The sequence below is a fragment of the Moschus berezovskii genome, chromosome 5 (genome assembly GCF_049115385.1).
Source record: "Moschus berezovskii isolate FMDL1 chromosome 5, NW_MosBer_1.0, whole genome shotgun sequence".
NCBI classification, from domain to species: Eukaryota; Metazoa; Chordata; class Mammalia; order Artiodactyla; family Moschidae; genus Moschus; species Moschus berezovskii.
Window position 1 is genome coordinate 94,274,953 of NC_142464.1, and position 21,846 is coordinate 94,296,798.

Consider the following 21,846-nt stretch of genomic DNA (forward strand, 5'->3'; position numbering starts at 1 on the left):
ACCAGTTCATTCTAAAGGAGATCAGTCCTGGGTGTTCATTGGAAGGACTGATGCTAAAGCTGAAACTCCAATACCTTGGCCACCTTATGCAAAGAGTTGACTCACTGGAAAAGACTCTGATGCTGGGAGGGATTGGGGACGGAAGGAGAAGGGGACGACAGAGAATGAGATGGCTGGATGGCATCACTGACTCGATGGACATGAATTTGAGTGAACCCCGGGAGTTGGTGATGGACAGGGAGGCCTGGCGTGCTATGATTCATGAGGCTGCAAATAGTCGGACACAACTGAGTGACTGAACTGAACTGAATATTTCACCATATACACATATGTAAACATATATATATGTATGTATGTATGTAAATAAATTGCAAAGCAAAAATGGAGGAACAGGCATAGACAACAGATGTATGGATACCAAGGGGGAAGGCAGGTGGGATGAAATGGGAGATAGGGATTTACATATATACACTACTAATACTATGTTTAAAGTAGATAATTAATAAGAACCTGCTATAAAGTACAGGGAACTCTACTCAATGCTCTGGAATGATCTATATGTGAAGGAAATCCACCAAAATGTAATATATGTATATATATAGCCGATTCACTTTGCTGTATAGTAGAAACTAATACAACATCGTAGAGTAACTATACTAAAACAGAACTAAAAACTATTAACCCTCCAAAAAAATAAAAAACAAAATAAAACAAATTTTTTATCCATCATTTTTCTGACATGAAAATTGTTGCTATGACTTGTTCAGTCGCTCAGTTGTGTCTGATTCTTTGCAACCACATGGATTGCAGCATGCCCGGCTTCCTGTCCTTCACCATTTCCCAGAGCTTGCTAAAACTAATGTCCATTGAGACAGTGAAGCCCTCCAGTCATCTCATCCTCTGTTTTCCCCTTCTCATCCTGTCTTCAATCTTTTCCAGCATCAGGGTCTTTTCTAATGAGTCAGCTTTTCACATCAGGTGGCCAAAATATTGGAACTTCAGCTTCAGCATCATCCTTGCAATGAATATTCAGGACTGATTTCCTTTAGGATTGACTGGTTTGATCTCCTTGCAATCTTGACTCTCAAGAGTCTTCTCCAACACCACAGTTCCAGAGCATCAGTTTGTCAATGCTCAGCTTTCTTTGTGGTACAACTCTGACATCCATACATGACCCCTAGAAACACCATAGCTTTTACTATAGGGACCTTTGTTGGTAAAGTAATGTATCTTCTTTTTAATCTGCTGTCTATGTTTGTTATAGCTTTTCCTCCAAGGAGCAGGAATCTTTTCATTTCATGGCTGCAGTTAATATCAGCAGTGATTTTGGAGCCCAAGAAAATAAGGTCTGTCACTGTCCATTTTCTCCCCATCCGTTTGCCATGAAGCAATGGGACTGAATGCCAGGATCTTTGTTTTTTGAATGTTGAGTTTTAAGCCAACTTTTTCACTCTCCTCTTTCAACTTCATCAAGAGGTTCTTTAGTTCTTCTTCTCTTTCTGCCATAAAGACGTTGTCATCTGTATATCTGAGGTTATTGATATTTCTCCCAGCAGTCTTGATTCCAGCTGGTGCTTCTTCCAGCCCAGCATTTCACATGATGCACTCTGTGTATAATTTAAATAACCAGGGTGACCATATACAGCCTTGACATACTCCTTTCCCAGTTTTGAATCAGTCCATTGCTCCAGGTCTGGTTCTAACTGCTGCTTCTTGACTTGCATACAGGTTTCTCAGGAGGCAGGTAAAGTTATCTGGTATTCCCATCTCTTAAAGAGTTTTCCACAGTTTTAGCGTGGAAAGTTTTAGTTTTCCACACAAAGGTTTTAGCGTAGTCAATAAAGCAGAAGTAGATGTTTTTCTGGACATCTCTTGCTTTTTCTAGGATCCAAGGGATGGTTCCCCTTCCTTTTCTAAATCCAGCTTGAATATCTGGAAGTTCTTGGTTCACATACTATTAAAGCCTATCTTGGAGATTTTGAGCATGAACTTGCTATCATGTGAATTGAGTACAAATGTGTGGTAGCTTGAACATTCTTTGTCATTGTCTTTCTTTGGGATTGGAATGAAAACTGACCTTTTCCATTCCTGTGTCCAGTGATGAGTTTTCCATATTTGCTGGCATACTGAGTGCAGCACTTTAACAGCATCATATTTTAGCATTAGAAATAGCTTAGCTGGAATTTCATCACCTTCACTAGCTTTGTTCATAGTGCTGTTTCTTAAGGGCCACTTGATTTCACTCTCCAAGATGTCTGGCTCTAGACAAATGATCACATCATCATGATTATCTGACTCATCAAGTTACTATGCCTATTAATTTACAAATATGTGGTTTAATCACTGATTTCAATTCCTTTCAGTATATAGCCAAGATAGAATATCTAGTTCATACTATCCCATGTTTAACTTTCCAAGAAATCACAAAAATGTTTTTCGCAGCAGATGCTACTCCTCGTAGCAGTCCACCAAGCCCTATTTCTCTACATTCTCACCAACATGTTATTTTCCTTTCTTTCCTTTCTTTTTCTGATAATAGATATCCTATTGAATGAAGTATTAATTTTATGTGCTCTTGATTTTCATTTCCATAATGATGATGATGTTGAGCTTCTTTTCATATATTTTTTGACCATTTGTATATTCCTTGAAGAAATCTATTCAAGTAGTTTACCAGTTTTCAATTAGATTTTGTTGTTGTAGAGCTGTAGCAGTTCTTTTATGTATTGTGCACATTAATTCCTTATCAGATACATAATTTGAAAAGATTTTCTCACAATCTGTATATTTTATCTCACTTTCTTGATGGTATCTTTTGATGCACAAGGGTCTTCATTTGAAGAAGTCTAATTTATATATATTTTTTTCTTTCTGCATTTGCATTTGCTGTCTTACCTATGAAATCATAGTAAAATCCACTGTGATGAAGTTTTACCTTAGATTTTCTTATAAAAATATTATATTTTTACTTCAAAGTTTAAGTCTCATAGATTTTGAGTTGATTTTTTGTATATGTTATAAGGTGAGAGTCCAAATTTCTTCCTTTGTATGTGGACATCAAGGCCTTTTCTGCTAGTCTTCTGGTTTTACTCATTAACAGTTTCTCTATAAATTTTTGCTCTTTCGGTATGCCAGAGGGAAGAAGTGAATTTAGCATCTTCCTACTCAGCTGTTTTGGCTACACTTCTATCATAGTTTCTTGTAATCCTTTTTATATCTATAACACCATTAGTAATCTCTGTAGGTTCATTTCTGACTTTATTTGCATCTATTCTTTTTTTTGTCTTTGCCAGTTTAGCTAATATTTTGATAATATTACTGATCTTTTCAATCAACTAGCTTTTGGTTTTACTGATTTTCCATTATTTTTATTTTCTTCTTTAAAAAATTATTTATTTTAACTGGAGGCTAATTACTTTACATTATTGTATTGGTTTTGCCATACATTGACATGGATCTGCCCCGGGTGTACATGTGTTCCCCATCTTGAACCCCCCCTCCCACCTCCCTCCCCATATCATCCCTCTGGTTCATCCCAGGGCACCAGCCCCAAGCATCCTGTATCATGCATCGAACCTGGACTGGCGATTCATTTCACATATGATAATAAACATGTTTCAATGCCATTCTCCCAAATCATCCCACCCTCACCCTCTCCCCCAGAGTACAAAAGACTGTTCTATACATCTGTGTCTCTTTTTGCTGTCTCATATACAGGGTTACGTTACCATCTTTCTAATCTTCTTTTAATCTCTGCTCTAATCTTCATTATTTGCTTCCTTCTACAAGCTTTGGGTGTAGTTTGCTTTCATTTTATAATTCTTTAAGGTATAATATTAGAATATTAATTTTAGATCTTTCTTCATTTTAAAGGTAGGCACAGACAGGTATACATTTCCCTCTGATCCCTTCTTCCTCTGAATCTCTTGTTTTGATCTCTTGTGCTTTCATTTATTTAAAAAATATTTTTAATTTTTCTTGGGATTTATTCTTTGATGTATTTATTTTTAGCTTCAAAGCATACAAAAACTCTGTTCTTTAATATCTCCATCCAACTCTTTCTGTAATTAATGACATAAATTACATATTTAATCAGTGTTCCTAATTACATAAGCTATAATTGTTTTATGTATTTTATTTCAATTGAGAAAAATGAAATAAATTGGAGTTACAACCAAGTTTAGAATGATATCAGCTTTTGAAATTACTTTTTATCTTAACTTTACTGAAGCCATTTTTGTCTCCATGTGGGTTGCTTTACTATCTAGTAGCTTTTCATTTTGGAGAAGGCAATGGCACCCCACTCCAGTACTCTTGCCTGGAAAGTCCCATGGATGGAGGAGTGTGGTAGGCTGCAATCCATGAGATCGTTAAGAGTTGGACACGACTGAGCAACTTCACTTTCACTTTTCCCTTTCATGCATTGGAGAAGGAAATGGCAACCCACTCCAGTGTTCCTTCCTAGAGAATCCCAGGGATGGTGGAGCCTGGTGGGCTGCCGTCTATGGGGTCACACAGAGTCGGACATGATTGAAGCAACTCAGCAGCAGCAGCAGCTTTTCATTTCATCCCAAAAGAGTCCCTTTTGTATTTTTTTATAGGCAAAGTCTAGTGGTAATGATGTACCCTAGCTTTTGTTTTTCTGTTAATGTCTTAATTTCTACCTCATCTTTGAAGGAAACTTTGTCTGAAAAAATTGTCAATTAACTTTTTTTTTTCTTTCAGCACTTAGAATTTATCAATCTACTGCCTTCTGGTTTGCAGAGTTTCTGATGAGAAATTTGCTGATCATCTTAATGAAGATATCTTTTATGTGATAAATTACTTCTGTCTAGCTCCTTTCAGTATTTTTTCATTGTCTTTGGCTTTCAACAGCTTGAATTTAATATGTCTTTGTATAGGTCTTTTTGATTTTATCCTACTTGAAGTTCTCAAGCTTCTTAAACTTGTATATTCATGAAGTATTTCATTAAATCTGGAATATTTCATGCCATTATTTCTTTAATATTCTTTCTGTCCATTTCTCTTTTCCAAAAAGTCCTATAATCTCTATAATTATTCACAGGGGAGTGTCCCACAATTGCCTTAGGGTTCATTTTTCTACATTTGTTTTTCTTTCTGTTTCTCCAATTTGATAATTTTGATTATCATTTCTTCAAGTTTGCTGATACATCTTCATACATACATGTCTGATTTGAAACCTGTGATGTGAATTTTTCATTTCAGTTATTGTAATTTTTTAGCTCCAGGGTTTTTTGTTGTTGTTGTTCTTTAATTTTTCCCCATTATCAGTATTTTACTTACTTTCTACTTCATTTTCTTCTCTTTATTGTTCTCTTCTTGCCTGGAGAATCCCTATGGACAGAGAAGCCTGGTCGGCTACAGTAAATAGGTTCGCAAAGAGTTAGACATGACTGAGTGACTAAGCCCACAAAAGGCAAACATACAGTAAAGACAGGATAACATCCACACACAAATATGATATCAAAACCAGCAACGGTGACAAGTGTAGATTACAGATATTGGAAATGTATTTTTGAAATGATATTTGAAATTAAAAGATCAGCAACTTAAAACAACCATATATATAGATGCTATACCAAAACCTTATGGGAAATGCAAAGCAAAATCTACAATAGCTACACATATAAAAAAAGAAAAAGCAATCCAAGCGCAACACAAAAGACAGTTATTCAACCACAAGAGAGGAGGGGGAAAAAAAGGAGGGAAGAAAAAGACCTATGGAAATAAACCTCAAACAACTAAGAAAATGGCAACAGGAACATACACATCAATGATTACCTTAAATGTAAATAGATTAAAAGCTCTAATCAAAGGATATAAACTGACAATTGGTAAAGAAAACCAGACTCATATATATGCTGTCTACAAGAGACTTACTTTAGACCTAGGGACACATACTGACTGAAAGTGAGGAGATGGAAAAAGATATTCCATGCAAATGGAAAGCAAAAGAAAATTGAAGTAGTGATACTTATATCACATAAAATAGACTTTACTACAAGGACTGGTACAATAGAAAATAAAGGGCACTACATAATAATCAATGGATCAGTGTAAGAAGTAATAGCAGTTGTAAATGTATATGCACCCAACATAGGAGATAAATGCTAACAGCCTTTTATAAAAGGAGAACTCAACAGTAATACAATAATAGTGGGGCACTTAAACCAATGGGCAGGTTATCCAGACAGAAAATCAATAAGGAAACACAAGCTTTAAATATACATTAGATCAAATAGACTTGATTGATATATATAGGACATTCCATCTGAAAGCAGCAGAATACAGTTTCTTCTCAAGTGGACACAGAACATTCTCCAAGATAAATCACATCTTGGGTCACAAGGCAAGTTTTAGTAAGTTTAAGATAATCGAAATTGTATCAAGCATCTTTTCTGATCACAAAGCTATGAGATTAGAAATCAATTGGGGGAGGGGAATTCCAAAAAATACAAACACATGGAGGCTAAACAGTATGTTACTAAACAGTGGATCACTGAGGAAATTTAAGGATTAAAGAATCAGACACGACTGAGCGACTGAACTGAACTGAACTGAACTGACAACAAATATACAATATCAAAAACATATAGGATACAGTAAAAACAGTTCTAAGAAGGGAAGTTTTAGCAATACAATATTACCTCAAAAAATAAGAAAAATCTCAAGCAAATGTCCTAACCTTAACCTGAAGCAACTAGAGAAAGAAGACTAAACAAAATCAAAGTTAGTAGAATGAAGTCATAATGATCAAAGCAGTAATAAATGAAACAAAGAAAACAGTAGCAAAGATCAATGAAACTAAAATCTGATTCTTTGAGAAAATAAGCAAAATTAGCAAAACTTGAGCCAAACTCATCAAACAAAAAAGGATGAGGGCTCAAATCAATAAAATGAGAAATGAGAAAGAAGTTACAATGCAAAATACAGAAATACAAAGGATATTAAGAGAGTACTAAAAGTAACTGTTTATCAATAAAAGACAATTGCATGCTATGGAAGAAACAGACAAAGTCTTAGAAATGTACAATCTCCCAAGACTGAACCAGAAAAAAAAAAAAAACAACATAAACAAACCAATCACAAGTACTGAAATTTAAGCTGTGATTAAAATTCCTCCAACAAACAAAAGTCCAGAACCCTGATGACTTCACAGGCAAATTCTATCAAAATTTAAAGAATCAACACCTATCTTTCTGAAACTCTTCCAAAAATTTGCCTAGAAAGGAATATTCTGAAACTCATTATATGAGTCGACCATCACCCTGATATCAAAATCAGACAAAGATATCACAAAAAAGAATATTACAGGCCAATATCACTGATAAACATGATGACAAAATCTTCAACAAAACACTAGCAATCTGAACCCAACAATACATAAAAAGGATTGTACACTATAATCAAGTGGGATTTATTCCAGAGATGCAAGGATTGTCCAATATACACAAATCAATCGATGTGATACACGACATTAGCAAAGTGAAAGTCTCTCAGTCGTGTCTGACCCTTTGCGAGCCCGTGGACTCTACAGTCCATGGAATTCTCCAGGACAGAATTCTGGAATAGTTAGCCTTTCCCTTATCCAGAGGATCTACCCAACCCAGGGATCGAAGCCAGGTCTCCTGAATTGCAACTGGATTCTTTACTAGCTTAGCCACAAAGGAAGCCCAAGAATACTGGAGTGGGTAGCCTATCTATTCTCCAGTGGATCTTCCTGACCTAGTAATTGAACTGGGGTCTCTTGCGTTGCGGTTGGTTTCTTTACCAACTGAGCTATCGGGAATCACATTAACAAACTGAGTAGTAAAGCCATATGATCATCTCAACTGATCCAGGAAAATCTTTTGACAAAATTCAACACATATTTATGATAAAAAAAAAAAACAACAACTTTAAAAAGTGAGCCTAGAGGAAAGTTACCTCAACAAAATAAAGGCCATATATGACTAACCTGTAGCAAACATTATTCTCAATGATGAAAAACAAAGCATTTGTTCTAAGACCAGAAACACAACAAGGATGTCTCCTCTTGCCACAGTTATTCAACATAATTTTGGAGAGTGAGAGTTCTTGGTGCCTCTAGCCCTTCCTCAATGCTACTCCTAAGCATTGTATTTTAATGCAATTAAAAATGCAATGATTTTATGAAGATTTTTTTAGATTAAATATTTAAATGGGTATTATTTCTGCAAAGCAATTTTTAAAAGTAATTTGGATATAATATTTGAAACACAGTTGCTGTAATGGTCTATTTTATCTAAAGCTAGGGAAAAGGTGTCACTCAGTTATAACCTAGAATGATGTCAATAAAAAATTAGAGTTTGCTGGAATATTGTAAAGTATACTCCTAAATCTTTTACTGGATTATTAAAGCTTTAACTGTTTCAGAATCATTATTTAGGATTTCATTTAGGATTATTTTTAGGATTCATTATTTAGGATTATTAGAAGAGACATTATTTAGGTTTAATTTTAGAATATATGTTCTTATTTCCAGGTTTAATTAAGACAATGTTCAAAATCATTAATTATAAGAAAATATAGTCCCAAGACATGCTGTGAATCAAACATTATTTTGAATATCTTTTCCTTTATTCTCTGTCATGTTATTTGTAACTTGTTTATATGATTCAGATTTAAAAGATATATATAAGAACAGCAAAAGATGTTAAATTACATGGATGACTTAAAACCTAGGCTCAAAACTGATGCTTTAACAGTAGTGTATGATTAATTTTATTCATTATTTAAAGAAAATACTGCAATAGAATTTTCTGTTAATAATGCCAGGTTTAAAGCAAGATAGCAGTCAAATACCCCCTTTGATCATTTGTACTTTTTCTTTAGCACTCACAAGTTGAGACTAACAATATCAATAGCCTTTCCTGCATTTTAAAAGTATACTTTACGGTGATCGTGGATTTTAAAATAACTATCCCTGAAATAAATATTATCTGACCTTCTGTGGAATCTGGGCAAGGGCTGATGCGATCACATTAGACTTTTCTTCGGATAGGTTTTTGATCATTGACCCCAGAGTAAACACCACGATTCCATCTTTTCCAGAGCTTTGAACAAACTCTTCGAACTCCTGTGAAGAAAACAGTCTTTGAAGTATAAAAGTTGACAGTTATAATAGATTTCACAGTCTTTTCTCAATGTGTCTGAATTATTAGAACAATTCTGTACTTTCATTATGTTAACCATTTCAGTGTATAATAGATGACTTGAAATCCTTATTAGGTAAATTAAAAATTATTGTTACTAAAGGCTCATTTAGTAAAGCATATTTGAGGTATGTGTGTGTCTTTGTGCTTGTGTTTACAAATTATTGACTGCCTGTTATCTTTTGCCATTTGCTGAGTTCTTTCCATGTATCATTTAACTTACATATATGGTGATTTTATGAGATATGTATACATTTACAGATGGGAAATCTATCTCAGTAAGGTTAAGTAATTTGTCCAAGACTACACAGCAGTAGCTGGCAGAACAAATTTCTACCTTTAAGTTAAATAGTTCCGGTGCTGTACTTTATATTTAGCCTTAGATGCTAATAAGATTATCTTTCATTTTTCTGAACATCTGACCAGACAAGCAATGCCGAAATATCTATAAAGCATACTCTGAGGATTATAGGAATATATTAGAAATATATAATTTTGAATTAAAAATAAAAACAATGTATTCAACCATACTAAAATAAAAATAAATCTTTTCATCCTATCTTGAAATACTAGCAAAACTAAGCCAATTAAATAAGATAAGAAAAAAAATGTGTGAGGTTTGAAATGGAAAGACAGGGAAAAAATTTATATTAAGGGATTTCTTACATGGTTATGGAAGTTGGCAAGTTTAATCTGCAGAACAGCACATTAGGCTGGAGACTCAGAGAAGAGCCACTGCTGTAGTTTAAGTCTGAAGGTGGCCTATGGGCAGAATTCAGTCTTTTGTTCTAGTCACATCTGCAACTAATTGAATGAGGCTTACCCACATAATGAAGAGTAATTTGTTTACTCAGGGTCCACATACTTAAAAGTTGATTTCATCTAAAAAGAGCTTCTCAGTAACTTCTGGAAAAATGTTTGTCTAGATAGCTGGGTACCTAGCCAGGCAGGTTAACAGATAAAATTAATCATTACACTATGTTTACAGATGATTTAAGATATAATGTTATATTTATGCTCAATTATACCATAGTATTAGAGAAGGGAATGGCAACCCACTCCAGTATTCTTGCCTGGAGACTCCCAGGGACAGAGGAGCCTGGTGGGCTACTGTCTATGGGGTCGCACAGAGTCAGAGATGACTTAAGCGACTTAGGAAAAAGAAAAGAAGCATAGAATTCGTAAGATACTAGGAAATATTTTAAAATTTATATATAATACATTTTCACGTGTAATGAATGGGCTTTGAGCAAGAAAAGAAAATATCGAGGACTACTTCAATCAGATAGTAATACAAAATCCAAAATAAAGGCTACTCACCTTCTTACTGTAGTATATAGTCTAAGAAAATAATGACCATTAAATTCTATGTCTGTTTTCTCTGTTTGGGGATCAAATATTGTTAACAATAAACCAGAAATCATTTTAAGAGATAAATACTCATAGCTGGGTCAGGAAGATCCCATGCAGAAGGAGATGTATATTCCACTCCAGTATTCTTACCTGGAAAATTCCATGGACAGAAGAGCCTGGTGGATTACAGTCCATGGGGCCGCAAAGAGTTGGATATGACTGAGTGACTAACACTTCACAATTTATTCACGTAGGAAAATAATAGGCACATTTATTTACCTTAGGTAGGGGTTTTGCAGGCTTGCAGTGCAGTCCTCCAACAAATTTAGTATTAGGTAAGTAAGGTTGAGGAAATTCAAAATCCCAGTAACTTCGAAATAACCATATGTCAGCTTTCCCCATAATCTCACATAGTGTGGTAGGTTTTCCTGAATATAAATGAAGGATAACAAAGGGAAAGGAGTCTGATACGTTAAATGGGAGATATTTCTCCACCTTATTTTCTAAGTAAATTCTTAAAGATCAGTACTGAGCCTATGCAACCCAACTTAAATCAATTGGCCTTTTCCCCCGAAGAGAACACAATAGTCAGAATATGAAAAAGTAAGCATAGATTTAAGTATGGAACAAAACCAAAAGCTTGTTGCTTTCTCTCTGTCAATGGAGTCTTTCATCTTGAGCTAAGCCTGAACCCACTCATGTGCTTCTACTAAGTACAGGAAACAGGCAGCAATCCTCAGCTTTCTGTGGTAGAGTCACACCTTCTTTTCTGGAATTCCAATTAATCTCATCCTCATTGCTCCAAAAGCCTCTGATTATGTTGAAAAACAACTTGTGCTTTACCCATCTTTTTTCTACTGTTTTCAAGTGTGCTATCACAATTAATTACATCCTGAGTACTTTTAATACAATTCTTAAAGTGTCTCCTTTGCTATAGTTAATGAAAGTTCTTATTTTACAAGATTTTATCCTCATTGGTGAACATATTGCACTGCATAATAATCTGGTGGTGAAATAATTTCTATTTTATAATGAAGCTTACCCAGAGTTTTGGTGTCTTTTTGAAATATGTGCTCCATGTCACTGAGAGGAGGAAACCATAGCTATCTGGTTTCTCACCACATGACTTTTTGAATATTCTTCTTAATGTTCTAAGTGTGCTAAAGTTTATATTAGAAAATATAAGGGATTTGAACTCCTAGGAAGATGCATCTGCATAAGAGATCAAGGCAAATTTCAGTAAATGAGGGATTTTATTCTGGTAATGACAATATCCAGTTTCATACTAAGCACATATCTTTAGGAAAAGGTACATAGGCTTTACTTTGTCATTTTATTTTTTAATTTACTTTTGAGTTAAAAACACATTGAAGTTAATTGTTAACTGGGAATATTTCTGTCTAGTAGAAAATGTCATCTCCCAAATTATGATTTTGTTGCTCTACAGGATATTTTTGACCATTGCTTTGTCTAACCTAGGACTTTTATTCCAAAATTCCTTTATCCCCTGAAAGGTTTATAAAGAGCTTCTCAATTTTTTGTAATGAATGCTGTCATTCTTGTTTTTTTTTTCCTTATCAATTATCTGAACATATCTATGACATGTTTTAATGAATAATTTTGCAAATTATGTGTTATATCTTTAAAACTTGAAGAACATACTTAGAATACATAACATAATGAAGATTTTAAATTCTGAATACCTAAGTTATATCTATATCTTAGAGCATTTTAACATTTATGAGAGTAAAAGAAATGTGTTTCTTCTATTTATCAAGTTTTTACTCTTCTTCTCAGATTACTGATATATTCCACCAAAAATAATATTCTAAGTTGCTAATAACTATGGAAGAGTCAGGGACAGAGTAATACCCTATCTCTAAGCCTTCACTCAAAAAATTGTTCCTATACATCTGTGTCTCTTTTGTGATGAACATTGGAGTACCTGTGTCTCTTTCAATATTCTCAAATGTGAAACAAATCACCAGTCCAGGTTTGATGCATGATACAGGATTCTTGGGGCTGGTGTACTGGGATGAACCAGAAGGATGGGATGGGGAGGGAGGTGGGAGGGGGGTTCAAGATGGGGAACACATGTACACCGGGGGCAGATTCATGTCAATGTATGGCAAAACCAATACAATAATGTAAAGTAATTAGCCTCCAATTAAAATAAATAAATTATAAAAAAAAAAAGAGAGAGAGAAACAAACAAAAAAAAGTTGTTTCTAAACTGAGTGTCAGACTGCCGGACCAGAAGTAAATAAAGTTCAACCACGTTGTAGATCAGTCAAGGTTTAATCCAGTATCAGAAAATGTAACCTAGATGAGATTTTAAGTTATTTTTTCTTAGTGTTGCCTTTTGTAGCTTGAAATCTCAGCATGAATGTGTGATGGTTTCTGCCCACATTTTATAGGGCCATGTCTAGAGATATAAGTACCCGTTTTTGTCACAAAATGCCCAGAAGAAGTTTCAATGCAACATGTCAAACCTGATTAGGTCATATGACTTTTTTAAACATATTGCCAGGCAGCACAGTTCATTAGAAGCACTCATGTTTGTGAGTTGTTGAATAACTTCTTGGAGGAAATATTGAATAGATACTCAAAAAAGGAAGTGGCTATGTAAAATAAGAGATCATAGGTATATTTTCTTTTCAGTTTTTTGGAATAAACACATTTTTCAGTAATAAAAGTGTATTAGAGATACATCTGTTAAAATTAGTAACAAGGAAATTAATAAAAATTCAAATAAAAATGAAAAAGTTCCAATGAAAAAATCATTTTTGAGAAAGAAAAACAAAGCTGTAGGCATCACACACTCTAATTTTAAAGAATATTGTAAAGCTATAGTAATCAAAACTATACATAAGGTTTAAAAACAGTCACCAGGTCCGTTAGAATAGAAGCAAAAGCCCAAAGATAAACTCATGCATATATAGTCAACTAGTATTTCACAAGGGAGCCAAAAATATTCAATGAACTTACTCCACTACAAAATTATATTAAAATGGATCAGGCTTTGGTACATATACACAATGGAGTATTACTCAGCCATTAAAAAGAATGCATTTGAATCAGTTCTAATGAGGTGGATGAAACTAGAGCCTATTATACAGAGTGAAGTAAGCCAGAAAGAAAAACACCAATACAGGATACTAATGCATATATATGGAATTTAGAAAGATGCAAATGATAACCCTGTATTCGAGACAGCAAAAGAGACACAGATGTATAGAACAGTCTTTGGGACTCTGTGGAAGAGGGTGAGGGTGGGATGATTTGGGAGAATGGCATTGAAACATGCATATTATCATATGTGAAATTAATCGCCAGTTCAGGGTTGATGCACGTTACAGGATGTTTAGGGCTGGCGTGCGGGGATGACCCAGAAGGAGGATAAGGGGAGGAGGGAGGTGGGAGGGGGGTTCAGGAAGGGGAACTCATGTACACCCAGGCAGATTCATATCAATGTATGGCAAAACCAACCAATATAATATTGTACAATAATTAGCCTCCAAAAAAATTTTTTTTAAATAAATAAATAAAAAATAAAATGGATCAGGCTTAAATATAAGACCTAAAACCATAAAATTCACGAAAACAATGGGAAATAATTCTTGACTTTCATCATGGCAGTGAATTTAAATATGACACCTAAAGTATAAGTAACAAAATTAAAAATGAACAAGTGGAACTACTTGCACTAGAAGTTACTGCACACACACACACACAAAAAAGATCAACAAAACAAGAAGGCAGCCTATGAATATAGAAAAAAAATTTGCAAACTATATGTCTGTTTCTGGGTTGTTATTGATGTTCAGTCACTCACTCATGTCTGACTCTTAGTGACACCATCAACTTCAGCATGCCAGGCTTCCTGGTCCTTCACTGTCTCCTGGAACTGACTCAAACTCATGTCCACTGAATTTGGTTGGTGATGCCATCCAACCATCTCATCCTCTATGGTTCCCATTTCCTCCTGCCTTCAATCTTTCCCAGCATCAGGGTCTTTTCTAAGAGTCATCTCTTCACATTAGGTGGCCAAAGTATTGGAGCTTCAGTTTCAGCATCAGTCCTTTCAATGAATATTCAAGATTGATTTCCTTTAGGATTGATGGGTTGGATGTCCTTGCAGTCTAAGGGACTCTCAAGAGTCTTCTCCAACCCCACAGTTCTCAGCTTCCTTTATGGTCCAACTCTTGTATCCATACATAACTATTGGAAAAACCATAACTTTGACTATATGGACCTTTGGTGACAAAGCAATGTCTCTGCTTTTTAATATGCTGTCTAGGTTGGTCATAGCTTGTCTTTTAATTTCATGGTTGCTGGTACCATCTGCAGTGATTTTGGAGCCCAAAATCACTGTTTCCATTTTTTGCCCATCTGTTTCCATGAAGTGATGGGATTAGATGCCATGATCTTTGTTTTTGAATGTTGAGTTTTCAACCAGCTTTTTCATTCTTCTCTTTCACCTTCATTAAGCGACCCTTTAGTTCCACTTTGATATCTGCCATAAGGGTATTGTCATCTGCATTTCTGAGGTTATTAATATTTCTCCAGAAATCTTGATTCCAGCTATTGTTTCATCCAGCCCAGGATTTCACATGATGTACTCTGCATATAAGTTAATTAAGCAAGGTGACAATATACAGCCATGATAGACTTCTTTCACAATTTGGAACCAGTCCGTTGTTCCATGTCTGGTTCTGTTGCTTCTTGACCTGCATACAGGATTCTCAGGAGAATTTTCCAGTTTGTTGTGATCCACACAATCAAAGGCTTTGGCATAGCCAATAAAACAGATGTAGATGTTTTTCTGGAATTCTCTTACTTTTCTAGGATCCAGCGGATTTTAGCAATTTCTGTGGGATCTCTGGTGCCTCTGCCTTTTCTAAATCCAGCTTGAATGTCTGGAAGTTCTTGGTTCAGGTACTGTTGACGTCTAGCTTGGAGAATTTTCAGCATTACTGTACTAACCTGTGAAATGAGTGCAAGTGAGCAGTAATTTGGACATTCTTTGGCATTGCCTTACTTTCAGTTTCAAATGAAAACTGACCTTTTCCACTCCTGTGGCCACTGCTGAGTTGTACAAATTTGCCGGCATATTGAGTTCAGCGCTTTCACAGCATCATCTTTTAGAGTTTAAAATAGCTCAACTGGAATTCCATCAACTCCACTAGCTTTGCTTATAGTGATGCTTCCTAAGGCCCACTTGACTTTTCATTCCAGTATGTCTGGCTTTCGGTGAGTGATCACACCATAGAGGTTATCTAGGTCATGGAGATCTTTTTTGTACAGTTTTTCTGTATATTCTTGCCACTCCTTCTTGATATCTTCTGCTTCTGTTAGGTCCATACCATTTCTGTCGTTTTTTTGTGACCATCTTTGCATGACACGTCCCCTTGGTATGTCTAATTTTCTTGAAGAGATCTCTAGCCATTCCCATTCTATTGTTTCCCTCTATTTCTTTGTATAAATCACTTAGTAGGAGTTTCTTATCTTTCACTTATATTCCTTGGAACTCTGTATTCAGATGGGTATATCTTTCATTTTCTCCTTTGCCTTTTGCTTATCTTTTCTCAACTAGGTGTTACCATCTAAAATATAGGGAGAACTCACAAAATTCAATAACATAAAAATAAATAATTCCTAAAAAATTTAGCTGAAGACCTGAATAAACATTTTTTGAAGAAAAGATTCAAATAGTTAATAAGAATATGGAATAATGCTGAACGCTACTAGTCACCAAGAAAATTCAAAGCAAAGCTACAAGGAAGTAACATCTCGTACCTGTTATGATGCTGCTGTTCCTAAGTCACTTCAGTCATGTCAGACTCTGTGTGACCCCATAGACGGCAGCCCACCAGGCTCCCCCGTCCCCGGGATTCTCCAGTCAAGAACACTGGAGTGGGTTGCCATTTCCTTCTCCAATGTGTGAAAGTGAAAAGTGAAAGTGAAGTCACTCAGTCATGTCCGACTCATAGCAATCCCATGGACTGCAGCCTACCAGGCTCCTCCATCCATGGGATTTTCTAGGCAAGAGTCCTGGAGTGGCTTGCCTTTGCCTTCTCCGAACCTGTTATGATGGCAATCATCAAAATGATAAGAGACAACAAATGTTGGTGAGTAGGTAGTGAAAAAGGACAACTTTACATTGTTAATGCAAATGTAAATCAATATAGTTAATATGGGAAATGTGATGGTGATTCCTCAAAATTTAAAAATAAAGCTACCATATGATCCAAAATTTCCACTTCTGGATATAATATAAAAAAAGAAAAAAGAAAAACAAATAAACAAGCAAACAAACAAAAAACATGTCACAGCACTCTCAGGCTCATTGAAGCATTATTTACAATAGCCAAAAACATGGAAACAATTAGGTGTTTATAAATAGGTGAATGGATAAAGAAAACATGATGACAGATGGAGTGGAATATTATTAAGTCGTAAGTAACAAGGAAAACTTGCCATTTGCCTCAACATGGATGGACCTTGAGAAGATTACGCTAAGTGAAGTAAAACCGGGAAATATATCACTTATATGTGGAATCTAAAGAGAAAACAAAACAAAAATTAAAACAGGCTATAGACACTGAGAAGACTGGTGGTTGCCAGATGCTAGGTTTGGAGCATGGTCACAACAGGTAGGTGAAGGTGGTCAAATGGTACAAAGTTCCAGTTTTAAAATAAATAATTAGGGAGTGTAATATACAGCCTGGTGACTCTAGTCACTAATACTGTGTTACATTTGAAAGGTACTAAGAAAGTAGATATTAAGAGTTCTCAAGTAAAAACCATTTGTATTTATGTGTAGTGATGGATGTTATCTAGAGTTATTGCAGTGATTATTTCACAATATGTACAAATATCTAGTCATTTTGTTGTATATCTCTGTTGAAACAAAACAAGTTTAAGTCAGGACAGAAAAATTTTGCATAAAAATTTCTCTGTCAGTTGAGGCACTCCCCGTTTTAGTGTGCAATGTGTTTCTGCATTACCCATTAACAGCTGCTGCTGCTAAGTCACTTCAATCGTGTCCGACTCTGTGTGACCCCATAGACGGAAGCCCACCAGGCTCCCCCGTCCCTGGGATTCTCCAGGCAAGAACACTGGAGTGGGTTGCCATTTCTTTCTCCAATGTGTGAAAGTGAAAAGTGAAAGTGAAGTCGCTCAGTCGTGTCTGACCCTTAGCGACCCCACGGACTGCAGCCTACCAGGCTCCTCCATTCATGGGATTTTCTAAACCCATTAACTAGATCCCCTTAAAAGACACAGGAAAATTTGCTTACAAAAAAGAAAAATTTCCTCCTTGTGCCAGCAAAGTGACTCCCTAGGAGGTAACATTCCTTCCTTAACTTCTTCAGGGGTCACAATGACCCAGTACTCATATTATAGGACTACATAAACTGGCAATCAAATGTTGTGATGTATAATCCTTTCTCTCAAAAACTTATATGACAGTTCTTTCACTTCTAATGGGCAGAACATTCCTCAGAGATTCCTGACATATTTTCTCTAGGGTTATACACTTCAGTTCAGTTCAGTCGCTCAGTCGTGTCCGACTCTCCGCGACCCCATGAATCACAGCACGCCGGGCCTCCCTGTCCATCACCAACTCCCGGAGTTCACTCAAACTCATGTCCACAGAGTTGGTGATGCCATCCAGCCATCTCATTCTCTGTCATCCCCTTCTCCTCCCGCCCCCAACCTTTCCCAGCATCAGAGTTTTTTCCAGTGAGTCAACTCGTCGCATGAGGTGGCCAAAGTATTGCAGTTTCAGCTTTAGCATCAGTCCTTCCAATGAACACCCAGGATTGATTTCCTTTAGAATGGACTGGTTGGACCTCCTTGCAGTCCAAGGGACTCTCAAGAGTCTTCTCCAACACCACAGTTCAAAAGCATCAATTCTTTGGTGATCAGCTTTCTTCACAGTCCAACTCTCACATCCATACATGACCACGGGAAAAACCATAGCCTTGCCTAGACGGACCTTGGTTGGCAAAGTAATGTCTCTGCTTTTAAATATACTATCAAGGTTGGTCATAACTTTCCTTCCAAGGAGTAAGTGTCTTTTAATTTCATGGCTGCAATCAGCATCCGCATTGATTTTAGAGCCCCAAAAAATAAAGTCTGACACTGTTTCCACTGTTTTTCCATCTATTTCCCATGAAGTGATGGGACCAGATGCCATGATCTTTGTTTTCTGAATGTTGAGCTTCAAGCCAACTTTTTCACTCTCCTCTTTCATTTTCATCAAGAGGCCTTTGAGTTCCTCTTCACTTTCTGCCATAAGGGTGGTGTCATCTGCATATCTGAGGTGATTGATATTTCTCCCGGCAATCTTGATTCCAGCTTGTGCTTCTTCCAGCCCAGCGTTCCTCATGATGTACTCTGCATATAAGTTAAATAAGCGAGGTGACAATATACAACCTTGACGTACTCCTTTTCCTATTTGGCACCAGTCTGTTGTTCCATGTACAGTTCTGACTGTTGCTTCCTGACCTGAATACAGGTTTCTCAAGAGGCAGGTCAGGTGGTCTGGGATTCCCATCTCTTTCAGAATTTTCCACAATTTATTGTGATCGACACAGTCAAAGGCTTTGGCATAGTCAATGAAGCAGAAATAGATGTTTTTCTGAAACTCTCTTGCTTTCTCCATGATCCAGCGGATGTTGGCAATTTGATCTCTAGTGCCTCTGCCTCTTCTAAAACCTGCTTGAACATCTGGAAATTCACGGTTCACATATTGCTGAAGCCTGGCTTGGAGAAGTTTGAGCATGACTTTACTAGCGTGTGAGATGAGTGCAATTGTGCAGTAGTTTGAGCATTCTTTGGCATTGCCTTTCTTTGGGATAAACCTCAGATTGGCTCAAATAAAATTTTCCTTTTCTTTCATAGGTTGACTCTTGATTAACATTTTTGTCACCAACTGCAACTAATACAATGTTACATGCTAATAATACCTCAAAAAAATCTATCTGAAAGTGAAAGTTGTTCAGTCGTGTCCGACTCTGTGACCCAATGGACTATACAGTCCATGAAATTCTCCAGGCCAGAATACTAGAGTGGGTATCCTTTCTCTTCTGCAGGGGATCTCAAAAAATCTAACTAAAGGATATAAGAAAGATTCTGCTTTCTGAAGGGTAATTTACCCCTTATGTAAAACTTCCTTAACATAATCACATAATCACCTTAACATAATAAAAAATAAATTATTCAAAAGGAAAATAGAAGGGGTAAATGGATTTGATAAAATAGAGAAAAATTTTGTGCTCAGGGTCAAAAGTCACTAGTTGACCTCTAATGCAATTTTAAATAGAACAATAAGAACAAAACACTGAGGTGAGTTTAAAAAATTAGAAATATGGTCCTTCAGGGGAAAAAAAATCTTCCTGTTTTAACACTTTAGAAGACAAGAGAAAATGAAACCAAACTACATTATTTATTTTATATTTTCATGTTTACAACATTGCAAACCTGTCCACCAAGTAACCATTCCTTCACAGAAGGCAAATATAAAGTCTTAGAAGGTGCAAGTTAATCAGAAAGAAAGTAGTCTGCATAAGAGCAGAAGTGAAAAACAGAAAACTAATCCTAGGTTAGAGAAATCAAGCACACTGTCTGATTTGGGTTCTCCAGACACTCCAAAATATTATGCATGAGTATAGAGAATATTCCTTAATCATATTACCAAAACCATAAAAAGGCGTGTTATTATTTTTTAAATTCAAAACAGTGTAGCCACAGAAACTTGGATCTTCACCTAAAATACCATTTGTAAGTTTTCATACAGTCAGATAAATATTTACATTTTTCATAGTATATAAGGATACTTACTATATACACATTTCTCTTACCTAAAACCTTGCTGTAATATTCATCCCATTCTGGAAATACATAATATGAATATATCATGTCATTCACTCTATACAGTAACCAGTTCTCCAGCCTCTGTATAAAAGTCATGTTGTCTGTCAGTCTTGATGTCATACCAGGAACATATGAAGGAGGCATAGGAAGCCCAGCACAGAGTCTTTCAATGACATTCCCAGAGAAAATCCGAAAAGTGTATACAAATGGAATATTCAAGAGTTCAGCCACCAATTCCCCACAAAAACTTAAAGGGTCGGCAATACAGACATCAAACTTGGCTGCCTGTAGCCTGCTGAGTAACTCCTTGTTAGTGACAGCACTGTCACACACTCTTCTGACAGTTAATAACAATTTTCTGCTTACATTTGCCAGTTTTATTTGCATTTCCCACCATGAGAGTTTTGACATGTCAAAAGAAGCTTCATGGAGAATGGTATTGATCTCTTCCATGGAAGTTTCTTTAGTTACCGAAAGTTGGAGTATCTCCACATTATACGGAAGCTTGGTATGATCAATCAGAAGACTTTGTGAAGGTACCAGGACAGTTATCTCATGCCCACGATGATGAAGTTCTTCTAGAATAACTTGTAAATTAATCCAATGACTAAAATCCGCAGGCCATACAAGAACTTTGCCAGTCCTTCCAGAGTCAAGGAGATATAGATGCAGCACGAAAAGGATGCAGAAGACTTTCACAGTCTTCATGGTTACCTCTTCCCTGAATTAAATCTGGGCTTAAATCAAGTGCATGAAACTCACAATCCAAAGATCTCTCCTTAACTTTCTCAATCATTTCCTAGTAGGTTGGGCTGAACTTTGAATTGTGTACTTTGTATTATGGATTAAAATGAAAAATGACTGCTTTGATGGGGAAGAAAAAAAAAAGCAACAGCCTCTTTAAACTCAACCCCACAGTCAAAAACATCAATTCTTCAATGCTCAGCTTTATTTATAGTCCAGCTGTCACACCCATACATGACTACTGGAAAACCCATAGCTTTGACTAGATGGACCTATGTTGGCAAAGTAATGTCTCTGTTTTTTAATATGCTTTCTAGGTTGGTCATAACTTTTCTTCCAAGAAGTAAGCATCTTTTAATTTCATAGCTGCAGTCACCATCTGCAGTGATCTTAGAACCCAAAAATATAAAGTCTGTCATGGTTTCCCATTGTCTCCCCATCTATTCACCAAGAAGTGATGAGACCAGACGCCACGATCTTTGTCTTTTGAATGTTGAGTTTTAAGCCAACTTTTTCACTCTCCTCTTTCACTTTCATCAAGAAACTCTTCAGTTCCACTTCACTTTTGGCCATAAAGGTGGTGTCATCTGCATATCTGAGGTTATTGATATTTCTCCCAGAAATCTTGATTCCATCTTGTTCTTCTTACAGCCCAGCATTTCAAATTATGTAC

The 21,846-nt window shown here is 36.0% G+C and overlaps 1 pseudogene; it reads right to left on the minus strand.

The window, feature by feature from the left end:
* LOC129561647 (UDP-glucuronosyltransferase 2C1-like) overlaps window positions 1–21,137 on the minus strand; it is a 38,429-nt pseudogene extending 17,292 nt beyond the window's left edge.
* Between the last annotated feature and the right edge of the window lie 709 nt (window positions 21,138–21,846).